The 19,244-nt window shown below is 36.5% G+C and overlaps 1 protein-coding gene and 1 long non-coding RNA gene across 3 annotated transcripts in view; both read left to right on the top strand.

The window, feature by feature from the left end:
• Positions 1–19,244, top strand: part of LOC145678610 (solute carrier family 53 member 1-like) — a 189,376-nt gene that overhangs the window by 148,101 nt on the left and 22,031 nt on the right. The window lies entirely within an intron of this gene.
• Positions 1,451–17,979, top strand: LOC145678613 (uncharacterized). Its single transcript, XR_014130415.1, has 2 exons — positions 1,451–3,036; positions 16,790–17,979. It is a non-coding gene; the product is annotated as an uncharacterized LOC145678613 (long non-coding RNA).

Below are 19,244 nucleotides of genomic sequence, written 5' to 3'. Positions count from 1 at the left end.
AGAAGAAAGAAAACACTGGTCATACATGAATTAGAAACTCCAACCGGAAGTAGGCTCAAATCTTGCGAACGGTGCGAGATATTGAAAAAGTAATCTAAAAATCTCCCCTTTATGGTACCCCTTGCCGATTTTTATCAAAATGTCTTTCACTTGTCTGTAAAGAAACATGTACTGATGTTGTGAGGAATGACAAGGAGTTTCATCCTCATATGTGAATGATGCGCTGTGTAGAGAGCGCAGGTTCAGCTAGTTTTAATAAATTTTTACACAGAGTTTGTTAGACAATAATTTTAATAATAACCAATGGCGCCGATCCTGGGGGCCTGGGCCAACCAATGCTCATGTTGACCTCCATGTATTTTTATGAATATGTATTTTTTACTGTTATATGTATTGCTATATATATTATTATGAATATGCAATACAGTAGAGCGTCGATTATCCGAAGTAATTGGGGAACATGGGTGTTCGGAAAACTGGTTTGTTCGGATAATCGAACTGTACTGTACTGTACTGTACTGCACTGTACTGGACTGTACTTCTGCAGCCAGTGCCAAACCGACAGAAGTGTGCTGATTGTTGAAACACAGCGACTGGCGGCTTGGCCGGTCAGCAGCGCCTTATGAAGGCCCCATTCGAAGCCATGCTCCGCCAGCGGTGGCTCAGTGCGGCGAATACTGTGGGAAACATGGTTTGGGAGTGAGGGGGATGATGGACGGTAGGGTGGGAGAGTAACAGGTGCGAGCGAGTACACAATTCGGTTAAGCGGTCGTTCGGTTGACCGACGTTCGGATAATCGACGCTCTACTGTATTTGGCATAATTTGAATTCATTTTGTCTAAATATCCTCATATATGCCTCCTTAGACCCTTTTTGCAACTAAACTCTCATTTGAATGCCCCCCACCGCCCGAAGTTAGACAGAAATCTGTGCTCTTGATAATAATATTACTCAGTGATATAGGTGATTGGAACCTAGATTTGCCTTGAATGTATAAAATCTCAATTGATATTATGAAAGAAAGAATCAATAAATGTATATCTTTCGAGGAGAAAAGATTTGCATATCATGTATTCAATGTGTAACAGTAATTTTAACCAAGTAATTAGAAATCAACACATTCTAGTATAAAAGTGAATATTAAACGAAATAAAATTATCGTTTCATGGTTCATAAGTTTAACATTTAAAAGAGCTAAAAGTATTTAAATAATATTGAAAGCTATAAAAATAAAAATGGAAGTAACTATATTTGTGACTTAACTCCTGAACCACCCAACCGATCTCGATCAAATTTTCAACATAGATGAGTTTCGGGCCTGGAATGGTTTTTAATCATTTCACTTTGAAGGTTCAACTTAGGAGAGCGGAAGGGGGGAATATATATATATATATATATAATATACAAATCGAATCCCTAGTTTTCCTTTTCGCTGAGATGAACAGAGACCCTTGCGATGCCGTTTAAATCCAAATTCAGTCCAACAACTTCGGGGAGGGAAAGATACATAAAAATTATTTTTAAAAAATGCTCGATATTAGTGTCGAATCCATAGTTTTCGGGGTCGCTGAGATGAATAGTGACACTTTCGATGCCGTTTAAATTCAAACTCAGCACACAAAAATACTATTTAATTTTTATTTATACAGTATAGATTACTTATTATTTTCTGATTTTCATTATACTTTCTTTGTTTCTATGGAAAAAAATGAAGTGAAATCTTCAAGTTTTACGTCCCACGGTTATGCCGGTTAGGCTAAAGGAGACGGTGATGATGAGAGATGAGTGAAATGGTGGAATGAAGAAAGTGGGAGGAAACGGGAGAACGCCGAGAAAACTCACGAGCACGGTATTTGTCCACCACAAAGTCCACACGGCGCGAGCTGGGATCGAACCAGGGACCCCAAGCACCGGAGGTGAAAAACTCTACCACTGAGCCACCGCGCCCCCCCCCCTTTGTTTCTATGGATATGAGAGCGCTTCAGTAATAGTAAAAAGCGACTGACTAACGGAACAAATTACTCATGTTTCTTATTTTAACCCAGCGAAGCGGATAATTGACTCTAATAATAATAATAATAATAATATTTTTGGCTGCCGAGAATGGGATACAAGACTTACAAATTGCGATGCAAATTTAAATTTGTTTCGTATATTGCTACGCAAATGTCAAAATCTAAAAATAGAAGAAAGAAGAAAAAGAAAAAATGGAAAAGAAAAGCCAACCTCTGGTCTGGGCTTATCTAACATATATCTTTGCCCAAGTTAGGCTCAGACGGGGCACCCATTCCCTTACCTCCCTTTGGTATCATCATTGGATGAATATGATTAACAATGACTCAGGAAGAAAGTTCCAACGAAAGAAGAATTCTGGAACATTAGTTTATGGAGAAGACTCTGTAATGCTCCATTCGGTATGGGCATTACAATCTTGTTATTATTGTGAAATATTTAATTTAATGTTAATTTTGTTGAAGATGCCTTGTTCTCAATCTAGTTACAGAAGCTGTGTTAAGGGAACTTGGAATATGGTCTGGACCATAATAGAAATCAATGTTGATAGAAGAAGAAAAGGCACAATTTTTTAATAGTTTTTACATAAGAACTTCCTGTTATAATTGTGTGTATTATTATTCTGTTAATTTCATCAGGCCTGTGACAGTCAAAGGGAATCCGGAAGTACACTGTTTTAGTTCATAACTTTCACTGCGAGAGAGAGATGTCAATAGTGTCGCTCCGTCTCGCATGCTAATATTCACTTGTTTAAGAATGTGTCTATCTTTTTCTGATAAGAACCGATTCCAAGATACAACTTTTGGTGAGAAGTTATATTTGTATATCTTGAGCCGTCTTGTTTCAATGTGTTTACAATTGGTTTCATTTTTATAATTAAATATCCGCTTATTTTATAATATGTTGCTTGATGTATTATGTATATGACATTCTTTAAAGCAGTATGGATGACTTTATTGCGGCTGTGTCATTACCGATTGGAAAGAAGTGCTGCTACATGTTTTAGTATTTTCCAGAAAATAGGTTTGTTACATTATAACATTATAGGGTAAATAGTTAAAAGTTTCAGTGTTCGAATATCAATATTCACAAATAATAGTTTTACTAACTTTTATCTAAAATTAAAATTTTGCTGGATTTAGGTTCTGTGTGTTTAACGAAGTAATTGAGTAGCAAAGATACACGTAGGCCTATATATGTTAAGCAGAAAATCAACTCAACTCATTGAATGTACTTCTATCGCAAGTCGAACCGAGGAACATGTGCACTAAAGGTGTGCATGTGAGCCATTTGACCAGTGAAGAAGGCATATAAAAAGTAATTACATATATACCCTGCGTTTGATTAAACTGTATTTAGTGTTGTAAATAGAAAAAAAACGGATCGTATTTTTTCAGAAATGTACGTTTTTTTTTAGAAAAAAAACATTGCCTCTCGTTTTTTTTCTAAATTTCGTTTTTTTTCAAATAGTCATTTGTAATGCATCTAACGTCTATTTAAGTATGAAATATTTTTATGTAGGTGTAATCACCGTAAAATGCAACATAAATTAAACGCTAGATACTGATACGCTACAAATATTTTACAATTTACATGAATACCATACCTATTAACAATTCGAGTTTCAGCAGTTTTCATCAATATCAACTAAGAAATAAAAGTAGAATTGAAATTTTGTTTTTTCGTGAATGCAGGCCTTTAATAAGTACGAAAATAATGTCACGAACAGTATAAAATTCCAGTAAGTTGTCTAAAGGTAAAAACTAATACTAATTTGCCTAATTGTATTTTTCTAAATGTCATATATAAATAATTTGTCGACTAGATATATATGATATGCAGAGCCGGCTCTACCATATATGCAGTGGCGTATTTACGATTTTGTTTCGGGAGGGGCTTTGCTAACTTTCGGGGGGGGGGCTTTGCCTGAAAATGTGAAAATTCTGCAAGATATTTCATATACTTTACTATAGTAAGTAAGATTTCGGGGGGGGCTTAACCCCGGAAGCCCCCTAAATACGCCACTGTATATATGCAACACGTGCATTTGCGTGGAACGGCAAGCTTGGATGGTCCGACAAAATCAGTCATAAGTATATTATTTAAATTAAATATTTCTTGTTGGAAACAAATTTCATGATAATGGTAGTTACATTTACTAAGCTGACCTATTTGAATAGGCCTACAACATTCATAAATTATGTTTAGGTTGCATTAGTTTAAGGCCACATGGACAATGCTAAAGAAAATGGTCGAATAAATCCGAGCACAAATTGCTTGATTGTTGTCAAATGCAAGAATTCAATTCTCGAATAGTAGTGAATATCTGTTCCATTTAGTAAGTTATCACAGTTTTGATATGAAAGTAGTCTTGTTTTTGTCAGAAGCAAGTTCCTTATCATTGAAGATAGAAACAAGTTTTTTAAAAAAAAAAAAATGTTAGAAGATGTAGAAGAAAAATCAAGAAATAAAGATAAAAGAGCTAGTTGCACTGGAATTGCAAACTGATACATTGAGATTGAAGCTCGATAGTGAATTCTATAAAAAGGTTACCATCTTTTCTCTGCAGGTGTGTTTGTTTTATCTTTAACTATCATAATAGATTAACATTTAAAGAAAAAAACAGACACAACGGAATTGCATTTTTAGTAAGTATTTAAGCCTTTGTGAGTGCGACTGCACTTACATCACCTTTGTTGTTCATGCTGGAGTAGCATACTTAAAATCATGACTTCTAAGATTTGTTCTTTCTGGAGAAAGGGGGAGGCGGCAAATTATGCCATTGCACGAGGCGACAAATTGACTAGGACCTGAATATAGGATGACTCAATTTGAACTAATGCAGGGTGTTTCAAAATTAATATTAGGGTTTTGAATCTTTGTAGTAGCTATTACAATTATAAATATTATATCAAATGAAAGAGCAACTCAAACAGTTTTGTACGCACGCATGTACATGCATTGTTTCTTCTGTCTGCCGTTAGAAAGAGCAAGTAGCAAAGATGGAGACTAGAGAGCAGAAAGCTTTTTGTGTTTTAATAAAGACTGAACCTGTACAGTGCAACCGTCTGTGTGAAGAATATTAAGGAGACGCTTGCAACTACGTCTTTATTGTTTGCAGTTGCTACAAGTCTAAAGCCTACAGACTACGGTTTACGTGCCAATTTCGCAAGTGAAATATTCCTGCATAACAATGAAGATTTTCTGGATCGTGTCGTCTTCAGTGATAAATCGACTTTTCACCTAAGAGCTAATGTGAACACTCATAATGTTTGCATCTGACCGTCAGCAAATCCTCAGGAGGTGGTACAGTTGAAACGAAACTCCCCTAAATTGAATGTGTTTTGTGCCATATGGCGGAAAGTTTATGGGCCTTTCTCGCCTATCGACTAGATGTGTTCCGTGTGACGAATGAATCTCACATTGAACACTTGTAGCAAAGACTGTTTGAGGTGCTCTTTTACTTGACGCATTGCTTATAATTGTACGTAAAATGTAATAAGTACTACGAAGACTTAAACCCCAAAATTTATTTTGAAACACTACATTTCTCACCAACAGTGTTGGAACTAAGATGTAAATAGGAGAGAAAATTTTCCATATAAAGTTATTGTTTACAACGATATTATTATTAGTCGAGACTATAACTACAACAACAACACGAGTTAGTAGTCAAAAAAATGTAATCAAATGTATACTCGGTGGCCCAGGTGGCCAAAGTGGCACACACAGGTGTGTCACTTGTTTAATCCGCTACAGTGTGGACACTAATTAATATATCGGGATATTATTCTTGCAAAATGTGGTTGGACTATAGTTTATCATATTAATTTCTTTTTCTTCTGGTGTCCAATTTCCTTCTCAAATTTAACCCCAGTCAAAAATTCGAGAATTTCCTAATTTCGAATTTCCTTTACTTTTTTTCCCTGTAGCTTCCTTCGTTGTAGAAAGACATTCTTAAGACTTGCCAGGTAGATACCTCGGATGGATACCTAACTGTTGACAACAATTGGACGGGCCTGCGCGCAGTATTGCCAATTAGGGAAATTAAAATTCTCCTATATTTTAGCAAAATATTAGAAATTTTTTTTACAAATCCGTACCTATACGTCCGAGTGCAAGTCAACTTACGCCAATCGAACATTTGTCCTTATTTAACAAACGAAAGTACAGATAGTTACAATGGGGTAATTAGCGGGTGCACGTAAAATTCGTATTTAGGTTCTAGCCCTTGATTTTTCCAGTTTTCCCTTACTTTTCTGTTTACCGTAATATATTTTTGGTAATTAGAAGCTTTGTTCCTTAAATATCGCCATAATACTTGTAGGATATATTAGTGGTGTACCAATGTTTAATTTAAGATAGTTTGCGTCTGTTTGGTAGCAGTGTTGCCAGCTACAGAATATTTTAATTCCATATTTTAGCGGGAAATTTTGGAAAAATTATATGTTTTGTCTCTATTATTTCCCTCTTGTTGGCTATATCGGAACAAACGTACCAGTATCTGGAAGTCTCGTCTTTGCTCTACACAACGCACTATAGAAAGTTTCAATAGGATAATTAGGGGAAGTACAGTTGAGGTTTACAGTGGACCTTGTTCTCTAAATGGAAAGATAACTGTGATTTTTTTAAAGGTAGAATGAGATATTTTTATTGACATGCTTACTTTATTAGATATCGTCACAATACTTGTAGGATATATTAGAGGGATACCAAAGCTTATTTTAATATAGTTTGTGTGTGTCTGATAGTAGTGTTGCTAGCTACAAAAAATTTTAATTCCAGATTTTAGGGGCAAATTTTGGGAAAAATTCCCTTTTTTATTTCTATTATTTCCTTCTTGTTGGCTACATTCGAACAAATGTACCAGTGTCTAACAGCCTCATCCTTAGCCTACACAGCGCACCATAAAAAGTTTTACTAGAATAATTAGGGGAAGTACAGTTGAGGTTTATAATAAACCATGTTCTGGAAATGGTAAGAAAATGGTGAATTTCTGAGGTAGAATGAGATTTTTTTTAAATTTCATGCTTACTTTGTTATATATCGCCATGATACTTGTACGATATATTCTTGGAGCACTACGGTTTATTTTCAGATAGTTTTCGTCTGTCTGACTGCAGCGTTTCCAGCCAAAACAATTAATTCCCGCTATTAGGTGAAAAATTCGGAAAATTTCGCTTTTCCCCTCTATTATTACCATCTTACTGGCTACATTGAAACAAACGTACCACTACCTGAAAGCTTCCTCTTTGCCCTACAGAACGCACCATAAAAAGTTTCAATAGGATAATTAGAGAAGTTGTACCCCGGCATATTTGATTTTTGCTTCTGAGGCGTAAAAAGTGTCAAAATTTCATGTGTATGACAGAATTTTTTCTTTCCCTCTTTGAATGGAAGCCAGCGACTTCAGAATTTCACTGTACCTTGTCAACACACCAAAGATTTGTTTAGGTGACTTGAACCCATATAGCAGCAGTGGTGATAGATACAAAAAAATTTTGAAATTCGGTTAGGAAATTTTTTGTAAATTTTCATCCCTACATTTCCCTCAATAATTTCCCACCCGTTGGCAACACTACAATACAACTTACACCAAAAAATAGCCACATCCATTTTCTTAAAAACAAGGCCTTAACCATATCAATCGAATGAATAGTTTTTGAGCAATAATTCACTAACTGGAAATGTAGGAAAACGCCAAAAATGACCTGGGGCTGAAAGGAATAATCTCACAATTTTGCTCGTATAGGTTCAAAGAAACAAACGATTTGTAAGTTACGAGATCTTCGACTCAAGTTCTGTTGATTATTTCAATGATCTGCAACATAAATCAATAAATAAGAGTTGCCAGAAAAAAAACAGACTTTTGAAAAAAAACATGAAAAAGAACGATGTTTTTTATTGAAAAAAAACTTCACAGAAAAAAAACCGTTTTTTTACAACACTAACTGTATTGTTAGTACCTTGAGAAGTTGCATTTTATAACGGCAAGTTTGAATTAGGAGCACAATTATTATTGCTGCAAATGCATTTTCTGGGCAAAATGACTCATATTTTCTAGAAGCAATCGTACTGCTGGAGTGTTGCAAATTAGCATATGGAAATTAGAGGTAATATACTATTTATATGCCCCGGGCGCCGGATTGGGAAGTCGCAAAATTGGGCAAATATTTGAGACAGTGGTTTGATTTGATTGGTCAGGGAGGATCTAAGGCGACAACTAGCGTATTTCCGTCGCTGCGAGGCTTCCACACGTGATTCTAGCCGTTGTGAACTTCCGCTCTCTTGTCCGAACACCTATTTGTTACACACGCAACAATATTATCATTCTATCACCGGTGTGAACATTACATCCTTCAGCTCATTTCTTTTTGAACACTCCTTATATATAATTTACGCATATGTCACATCTGTAAGGTAAGGGGAACCGAAGAATTTCAGCAATCAAAAGTCTTCACTACTACAGAAGACGTTCTGTTTCTCTCTGAGCGTTATTTATCTTCAAGTATGACCTAGTACTGAAAGAGAACATGGAACATAATAATGGTTATATGACAGTACTGTCAAGAAGTGAGAGAATTGTTGCTTTAGCTTGGTACTAATGGAGGTTACGTGAAATGCAAAAAGTTGATTTAAAAAAAAGTGTGCAAAAACAAGTACAGATAGAACTAATGCTTACAAATTAGGTTAGATAAACTTATGTATTTTAAACAAAATTTAGTGTAAATAACGCATGCTCTCTGACTTAGGAGTCCTAAGTCCTCGTGTTATTTTTAGGGATCGGGCTTTGCATGTTTCCAGCTAGTTCACGGAAACAATCCACTCGTTCAAGCAACTTAATGAAGAAATATAACTACTACTTAATTAATTTAAAACGAATTTTGTTTAAAAAAAAAAACACAGTATTCATCAGGCTTTGAAAAACAAAATCCACATGAGTCCTTATGGGTATTTTTGGTTTAAATTGATTTTGTGAAAGTTTCTTTGCGACGGTAATGTTAAAATGTGATTCTGTAATATCATATACAATAACTTGTTGCGGGGCATGGGTGGTTCAGTAATAGATCTCTCACCTGTGGCGCATGGGGTATTTGGCTCGATACAGTCGACCCAAATGGACTTTGCAGTGGATAATCATCATGCTTATGGCTTTTCTCGGTGATCTCCCGTTTTGTCATTCCACTATCATCCACCGTCTCTTTTAGCCTTGATGGATAATTATGCAACATTAAACTGAAAAAGATCTTCAGCTCACGAGCTGGAGTAGTAGCTAGCGAATGCACGTTTGTTGCACCGCTAGGAGTTCTTGGTCAGATTCCTGGTTGTTCGGATTCAAGAACTATCAGTTCACGTCTGATATAATTTTAGCGCTAGAAAAAGAACTGAAATGTCAACAAATAAATGCAAGATTGTTTTCTGTTTACTGATAGAAGAGGCTTCAAGATGCTGGTGATGTGTTAGGGGAAACTTATATGAAGAGCAATAGAATAGCAGTGTGCAGCGATCTGAACAGACAGTGATAGTGTAAAATAGTTAGCCTCTTATTTCCAATAAGGCCAAATTGTTGGTGTAACGAAAGTGCTATATGTGTTGAGTGTATTGTGAGGATCAGTGCCTAAGATTATTACTTCCAACAAAACTCACGGCAAAAACACATTAGCGAAAAAGAACAGAGGTTGGAATGAAGCCCCCTGTTACAGGCACTGCCGAACATCAAAGCTGATTGTCACTTAGAACTGTCGTGCGACTGTGATGAAAGTGACCCAAGGCTGTGAGCACCAGTTCTCACAGCCTATGTCGAAATCATTCCACCCCGAATTGTTTGATAGGGACATAATGTGTTTGTTGCACAACTGAAACTGTTGATAAGGGACCATAAAGCTTTATCACGACGCTTATGTTGACGCGAATATGCAGCATTGACTGCTGATGTCTGGAAACGTGTGATATGGTTGGATGAGTCTTCGTTCATTATATTTCAAATCACGACCGTGTTTATATGGTTAGACACCAGAGAAGCGTATGATATGCAGTGTCTCCGCCCAACCATGAAACATGGTGGACACTTTGTGACCATGTGGGAGGCAATATCTTGGCTTTCATCGGGTTCTATGTTGACGCTTACCGGTCTCGTCCTTGCTGTGATTATGATCCGATTTTAGGGGACCGTTTGTATCCTATGCGCGGGATGGTGTTTCCGGTCAATTATGCCATATTCCAGGATGATACTGCGCCCATTCATACAGCTGAAGCTGTTGTGTCGTGATTTGAGGAACATGTAGATGAAATTGAACAATACCCCTGGACCGCCGAATAATGGACTAATACCGTCCGACGTAGAGAGAACTACACGCAGAATGATGCAGTATTTCACTCTTGCTAATCACCTCATCTATGACTCCATTAAGTCACATCAGAGCTGTTCTAAGGGCGCAAAGTAGTGCAGCCCTAAAGTAATCTAGTAAGTTACATTTTTTCAGGTGTTCCATTGAATTGATACGTATCTGTATATCAGTATTCCTTTGTCGTCAAGCGCGTACACAACTTCAAGACGGGAGACCCGGATTCAATTCCCGGTGAGCTCATGTGGTTCTAATTCCATGTTAAGCAGAGGTGCATGCCTCATATTAAATAGATGTTGAAAGGGACATTATGCCCTGATCCAACCAACGAAATAACATAATAAATATTATTCATCAAATATAAAAACATGTACTATCCCAGGGTGCAAAATTTCAAAATCAGATGCACTCGAAAATCGAAAAATGATGGTTGCCAATATCTCTCATTTACAAATTATGAGAGCCCCCCCCCCCCCCCCCTCTAGACCTTTGGTTTGAGAAAGAGATAATTAGTTTCAAGATAATAAATTTTGAATTGGACAATTATATACATGTTAAAAAGTATCTTAAGACTGCACGTTTGTGTAACGCTCTCTTTGTACTGAAGTACCAGTTGTCGATTGCAGTGATAACGGTATCTCATGCAAATATCAATTTTATAAAAATGTTTTACTTTACACCGCTCGACTCATCAAAAGGGCCCGGGTCAAAATTGTTCCGCTACAAATGGACCCTAGTCAAAAGGGAATTGCGTCAAACGGGCCCCGGTCAAGAGGGGCCCAACTTAAAAAGGCCCGAGTCAAATGGCCCCTCGTCAAAAGTGCCCTTATCAAAAGGTCTCCGCAACAAAAGGGCCGAGTCAAAAGTGGCCAAATCAAAACGCCCCTCATCAAAAGGACCCGGGTCCAAAGAGTTCCACGACAAAAGGGCCCGTGTCAAAAAGGGACCTGCTACAAAAGGGCACGAGTCAAACCAGCCCCGCGTCGAAAGAGCCCAGGTAAAATGTCTCCGCGAAGAAAGGGCCCGAGTCATAAGGGCGCTGCGTCAAAAGGGCCCAGGTCAAAAGTGTTCCGCTACAAAAGGGCCCGAGTCGAAGGGGAACTGCGTCAAACGGGCCTGGGTCAAAAGGGGCCCTGCTGCCGAAGGGCACGAATAAGAACGACCATGCGTCAACGGCCCTGGTTGAAAGGGCCCCACGACAAAAACGCCAGAGTCAAAAGGGCCCCGCATCAAAAAGGCACAAGTCAGAAATGGCCCGGGTCAAAAGGGCCCGGTAAATAGGTTCCACGGGTAAAAAGCTTGAGATCAAAGCAAGAGTGGAGATGAGGCATGCACAAGGGGATAGTGTCTCCTTAGTAAGTTGAAGTGTTTGTGACAAGAAGGAAAAATATCTGTAGTTATTACTAACAAATAGGAAATTTGAATGGTGATATTAGTTTTGTTTGCTTGTTGATTGTTCTGCAACAATCGCTATCGCTTAAGTCGTTCTCCATGAAAGTTTGCTTGCACTCTCGTATTTCGGAGTTGGTTTTCTCGTGACAAAGCCCAATCAAACTTTATCTATTGTTGACTTTCCACTTAGTTCTAAAATTCCATTTTTACCCCTGGATCAAAGTATAGTATAAAAATATTCTGTGAAAAAGATTAGATTAATTTTACTGTCAGAAGACATGTGGATCTATATACAGGGTTAGTGAAAAGTATTGGGACAAAACAATATAAAGGACATGCGTGGACGGAGGAAAAATAAATGTTACATACAATTGGTATTATTGCAAAAACTGCATTAATTTGGAGTGTGGTCATTATGGAAGGCATCTCGAATTCCACCATATTGTATATCACACAATATTGTTTTAAATGTAAAAGATTATGATTTTACACTTCAGCTTAGGCTTGAATATTCCCACAAATGAGAATGTGAAACATTTTTGACACATCATCTGTTTGAGACAGAGTGTGCTATGTTTAACATATGTATCTAATAGAAAAATGTATCATGATAGGGCAGTAACAAAGAGACGCACAGATGGAGGAAAAGCAAATGTTACAATTTGGCATTGGTGTAGAAACTGCGTTAAATGATTTAGTGTACATCATGGCAGCCATCTTGAATGCCGCATATTGTATACCAAACAATATTTTTAAATAGAAAGAGGTATGTGTGTCACATAAATTGATGCTAGAATCTTCCTACAGACTACATTTATCGTCCGTTTCAAAAGCATCGTAGTCTACATTATTTATTATTTCCGAAAATACGCCACTATCATAAGAACCACGGCTTGTCGCGGTGGTATTCATAACCAAAAGCTTTACTAAAAAGAGGAAGTGAATCCTAAGCAAACTACAAGGATGTTAAAACAGTCATACAAACTTCCACTGGCTAATAGAAAAAGGAAAAGGAATATAGTTACATGTTTTTGCCTTTTGAGTACTCATATCTTTTTAGGGCATATATACTTGACACAGCATGTCAATTAAATTACGTAATACGTGACCTGTGCGTAGTGATGGGTAAATTCTCGGGAATATATTTTTTTGGGAATATTCCCGGGAAAATTCTCAAATTGGGAATTTATCCGAGAATTTATGTACAATCAGAAAGAAAATTGCATTCTATTACTATATTATGATTTCAAAGTTGAATTAATTTTGTATATCACAGCAGATCATTACTGTTGTCCACAGAGGATTCTTTAAAATGTATATTCTAAACGGTACTATGTTACTTTATTAACACTTTATTATATTTAGAGAGTACGCATAAATGTATATTTATTTACAATACGTTCTATCAATTAAATATGTGTGAAAAAATTATATAGTAAATTATATAGTAACAGTTTAAATTTATATGTAAGTGGATTTGCTCAACTTGACTCTATTACTGATATTATAAACACATTAAATTTATAAATGTTATAAACCAATTAGATTGGGTAAATGCTAGAAGATACATGTCTCACCAATTTATCAACATTTGTGCATACATATTTATGTTCACAAAATTTGCAAGATACTTACTTTATATTTTAGCAAGTAACATTGCTATACACGACCTTTCATTCTACCTATTTCTCGAAATTCCATACGTTAATTCACATGTAAAAGAAGTCCGAGTACCTCTTCAGAAATTCGAGTCAGAGACAGGAGACAGACCGACGTCTATTACTAATGGTGATTCAGAGTTTATTAATAGTACTTCATCTCTATTTCTTCATAATTCTAAATTACTTTACAAAAGGTTCCTTTTCACCATTTGTAAATTAGTACTTTGCTAATTTTGGCTGTTCTTTAGCATTGGGGACCAGCTTTTGCAACTACTTTTTTGCGATATTCTATTCCGATGCGGTTGTTTTATGGTTTCTTACGTTAAATTACGTTACCAACATTAAATTCAGACAGCATTGCAGAGCGAGCGTTAGCGAATGAAGGCGGGTTAGAGCCCGCATGGCACGTTGTTTTCTATCTTCGTTACCAACAATTCACTTTCTTTTCTCACATAAATCACTTCCACTTACCTTTCCGTTCTGTATGAATCCGCTACTGCCTTAAAAAAATATGTTCAATACTTTCTTGACTACTTGAACATCACTATCAACTCATTTCTTCCGTAAATCATCCTATTTTTTGCTAGTTTTGGCCTCCAATACTAAACAATTACCCTACATTTTAGTGCAAATGGAAATGGAACTTAAAAAATCATATTCATAGTTATATAAAGTACCGTCAAATAATTTTAAATTTTTTAACCTCCAAATTCTTTAAAACAATACAATATATTAAAATAAAGTAATTAGTCGTATAGTTCTTATAATTTGGAAGATAAAGTAATGAAATGGAAATAAATTCCTTCCCGGGAATTTATAGGCCAGGGAAAAAACCCGGGAATATTCCCATTTTTTTAAATTCCTTCCCACCGGGAATATTCCCACTGCCCATCACTACTTGTGCGCATGAAGGTGAAAAATATTCGTGAAAAGTAAACAGGAGGTACTAGTTGCATGTTGCACTTGTTTTATAACAGTTAACTGCGTGTTCTACTGCCGGAACTGACCTTGATAGGTGCGCCTTGACTGAACGCGTTGTAACAAGAGGGCAACTATAATTACCCATGGGCTCTTGCAACTATACAGCGAGCTGTGTGCGTTCTGTGCAGGGGCGAATCCAGGGGGGCGACCGTTCCCCCTAGAAGAGGAAACTTTCTTATTTTATATATATAAATAAAACCCATCCCAAAGTTTGAAGCACTTAAAAGTAGCAGCATGACAACCCACCGCCCCCCCCCCAGAAATCGGTACTGGATCCGCCTTTGATGCAAGCATCCCTTCCTTAGAGTACTGCGCGGTCACATACCCGTCACGGCGATGTAAAGGCACTTTTGACGATGAGGCTACAAACATATTATGCTTTTTAATCTCGTTCTTAAAATCAGTTTTAAGTGAAATACATTGAAGTCTTTGGTTCATTATCCAACGGTATGTACTGTGATTTATCAGAACGGAGGGGGCAATAGAATTTTCGTTACATTATCCTCATTTGTTGCGAATTCAATGAATTTCGAAAGTAGGAGAACGGAGTTGAGACTCGGACTATGGTCTGCGGTTTACTGTTACGGTGAAAGTGATACTTAAATGTTTATGTGTTTATGATCCAGGACTAGTTGAGTAGTGAATTAGTTATCACACCGGCACGATAAGATAGATACTCTTTTCAATTCCTATCGTAGTCCCATATGTTTCTTTTGTTTTATTTTGTTGGCACATAATTACCCACCAAAACTTAATATTGAAAGCTGGATTATTTGCAATGGGAAGTTACCAATTACCCTTTTTATTGCGTCTGGAATTAAATGTTAGTATTTAAAACGATTTCGATAAACGCTGTTATTTTCGTCGCTAGATTTCGTTCACTTACTCGCAATTAAATTCTTTCAACAAGTATTGAAATCTAGAGTTGAAATTGGCTTGCCTGTTGGCCTATTCGATAACATGATGAGTACTGTGTTCTATTCCCATGCAAAAGATTTGAAACTTGAACACATGATGTTGGATCGGTTTTCACCTTCCACTGTAGATCTACGCCTCATATAGCTTTGGTGCTGAAAAGGATAAATAATTCCAACATATACCAAACTACACACTACTGGTTGTAAGTACAGAATATAATTACCATACAACCGTATATCACTATTTCAGTTCTGATGTGACTGATTGAATTTTGATAACTGTAGAGTATGGACTGAAGTTCAATGTTCTATTTTCTATTTAGTCTTCTGCTACGGCAGCGGATATTTGACACCTAACTATAAGCTTCTGTATTCTGGAAGCACATGATTTTTCTTTACCAGTCCCTGAAATTTCGTTATAATTCTAGATCTTCAAGTTAAACTCTTCCGAAGAATTGTAATGAAATACGCTTATTATCGAGATGAGCCGAGACTTTTACCCGTTATTCCTGTTGGTAGAGGGCTCTTCTGTCCAATAAGATTTCCTTCATTGGATCAAATATGTAGAAGTTAGGCGAAGAAAGTTAAGTCTGTATGACTGGTGTGGCCATCTCCTATGGAATTGCTTTAGAGTGCGTTTGTTTCATCTTGGGACGCTTCCCGTCTATAGGATGGATCTGTTTGCAAACGCATTGTTGCCACGCCACGGTTAAGTTGACAGTTACAATACGCTAGGAAACACAGCAAAACGCGACACCACTTACAAATCACAGTAACACACCTATTCGCCTGTGGCAACTGAGCACTTCAAATACCCGCCAAACAACAATGACCTCATTTGATGAGCTGACTGACAACTAACGTCACGCACACGACAAAAGCAATAAGACGTCTATTGGATTAAAACGTTCACTTGAGTGCTAGAAGAAAATACTTTAAAGGAAAACCAAGTGCACTGGCGGAAAGTGTGAAAAGATAAAACAAACGTACTCTAATATTTCACAACGTTTTGGCTACTATATGTCGACGGCTGGTTAATCGTTCCGATAATTTGAATGACATAATGAGAGAATTGCTGGTACTTGAACCTTCCAACACCAGATGTATGTTCACTTTGAACTAGTTATTAAAGTCTATAACAGATGTGTTTGGGCTATATGGATAATTAAGAGACGCGCCTCATAGCATACATAAGTAGATATGAATGTCCTTAATTACTTTCTGTCAATACTAAGTTCAATAGAATGAGTCAAAAGTGGTTAAACACCCTCATAATCTCGAATAGAGTTACTTTGTGTGATATGTTAAAATAAAAAATAGCGAATATTGGCTAATCTTATATTTTAAGATTATAATGATTTTAGAAATAAGACAGGTTACCATAATCGAATCCCACAAAGTAATTTAAATACATATATCTCATTCTCTTTTTTATCTCTTTGTTATCTCATTTATTTTTATTAGCTCTTTATTTTGACAGGTATCAGAAGTGAACAGAAGCATTAAGCTTATACAGAAACCTGAACATTAATTGGGTGGAATAAACGTCATAGCTCTTATTTCTGCATTTGAGAGAATGCGATGAGTCACAAATACCTTATTTTTTGGTTCTCCTTCACGTGGAGGAAACAAAAACCATAACTGTTCTGTTGTTACTCCTAGAAGCTTTTAAGTCTTCACGTCCTTGTATCACATAGTGACAACAATGTGAATGTCAGTATTAATGCTCGCAGTCACTACACTCTTCAGGATTTGAACCAGTGTTTCCGATTCAACTACGCTATGTGTGAAATAGAAGGAAATCGGTTGTCTCCACTTACTTCACAGTCCCTTAATCATGAATAGAAGACGCGAGTATCTGTACAGTCTGTACGACAGAAGCAGTCATTATTGACAAAAAATAATATTTTTTATTTTATGTATGAAATCTGTAACCAGTATTAATCATTTATCGTTAGATTGCAAGCCTATTTCTACCATCATACAAGTTTGTAGATAGGTGCATGTATTCTGTTTTTCACTGCTTACAAAACTAAGCGTAATGGGCTTTACCCCATATGAATGATATTCTTATTTAGCTATTCCGGGCCATCGACGTGGAAACCAGTAACTAGCAAGAAGGTAGCTCCAGATAATTAACTCGAGAAGCTCTAGGTCTACTTTGAATGTTAATCTGACTGTGTACCAGAATATTGCTAGACTTATGACTCATCCTTATCAAAAATATTGAGAACAAAAAGTAATTATTGGTTTGTACATTTTTGTTACCGTTGCCTCTAATGGAAATTGATGGTTTGCTTTCTTTCGTGTTTATTTCCATGATTTTCTATCCTTTACTGAGTTAAAAAGTGTGTAGTATTTTGTACGCTATACATCTTATAAATATTTGAGTATACACGTTTGTTTGTGGAATGTACAGATTTGTATCCTATTTAATGGGATTTGTATTTGTATTGCAATCTTATTTCCACTTTGAAATTATCAGTGCTTAAATGGATGTTGTGGAAAACGTGGACAATTTTATAAAGTTTTTGTATCTGTAAATTGAAGAATGAAAAATAAAAGAAAGAATAAAGCGGAAATAGTAAAATGAAGACTGCTCTTTTAAGTTGCATTGTTATTGTGTAATAAGTGCATAGTAGTAATGTTAAATAAAAGGAACTGCAGTAATTATGATTCTTATTTACAATCATCAATTTCTCCTAATCATGATTTACTTCCGTTATACAAATACTAGAGCTCCATCACTATGGGCTCAGGAGCTTCATTGCATAATAATGTTCACAGAATTTGCGGATTCCAAAGCAACGCAAAAGTAATTATTACATCTATGTAGATTTTCCCAAGTTGAATGTTATCTTAATTTATTCTGGCAGAAATGTCAACCTCTTAGTTTTGGAACAGCAAGGAAGGAGTGATTCTTGTAGGTGAGACTGAAATTCAGGTAAGTTTTTTTTTTTTAATTCTCGCCAAGGCATGCAATCATGATGAGATGGGTGATAATGGTGAGGAAACGGGAGAACCCTGAGATCATTCATGCACGCGGCGTTTGTCCACTACAAAGTTAACTCGCCGCGAACTGGAATCGAACCAGAGACCCTTGCACTAGACGTGAACGCTTTACCATCGCGCTTCCCGGTTCAACACAATTAACATGTTTAACCAAGCTTTGTTAGGAAATTTATTGATTTCTTACATAGGGAGAGAGGATAAGAAAAAATCTACAACGATTACTTTATAAGAAAACAGAGAAATTTTGAAGTAAATAAACAGTCCTGCGAGCTGGGAATGTAAAGACCACTGGCGCAAATCGCGGGGGAATGAGGGGAACATGTCCCCTCCAATCTTAAAACTGAGGGGAACTGTCCCCCAATAATCTGATTTGAAATGTGTTTTTCGGTGAGAAATGTGTTGATTTGTGTCCGATTGCCACAAAGGAAAGTGCAATGAAATTGATGTCCCCCCAGAATAAGCCTCAAATATGCCGGCCTCCCAGTGTTGAAGACAACTCTACTCCCCTGATCCTCCACAGCATTGTTTTTCAACTTCATAAATATTTTGAACATCTCTTAGAAAAAAATATGGGAACGGTCTTTCCCGCCCCACCCATCCAATATTGAAGACAGATTTGCGCCGCTGGTAAAGACACCTGTATTATACGCAAGAAGAGCAATACAATGCACTCAAACAAGACATAAGAGAATTTTAAATGAAATTTTAATAAATATATATTTAGAACTATAGTATTAATAGTTACCTAACATTAATTAAAAAATAGCTATAATTACCTTCTAGCAGCCTTAATTTGGAAATGTTTAGCTTTACTATATGATTCCGATCGAAAGCGTGTTAGTATTATATTTTAATTGTGTTATTGCGTATATATATATAACTTTATTTATTAAGAAATTGGGGGAAAATGTTTGATTTTTCTT

This window comes from Thermobia domestica, chromosome 2 (assembly GCF_964235325.1).
Source record: "Thermobia domestica chromosome 2, izTheDome1.hap1.1, whole genome shotgun sequence".
Taxonomy (NCBI): Eukaryota; Metazoa; Arthropoda; class Insecta; order Zygentoma; family Lepismatidae; genus Thermobia; species Thermobia domestica.
The sequence above is the reverse complement of the archived record's forward strand: the minus strand, read 5'-3'. Positions and strand labels throughout refer to the sequence as shown.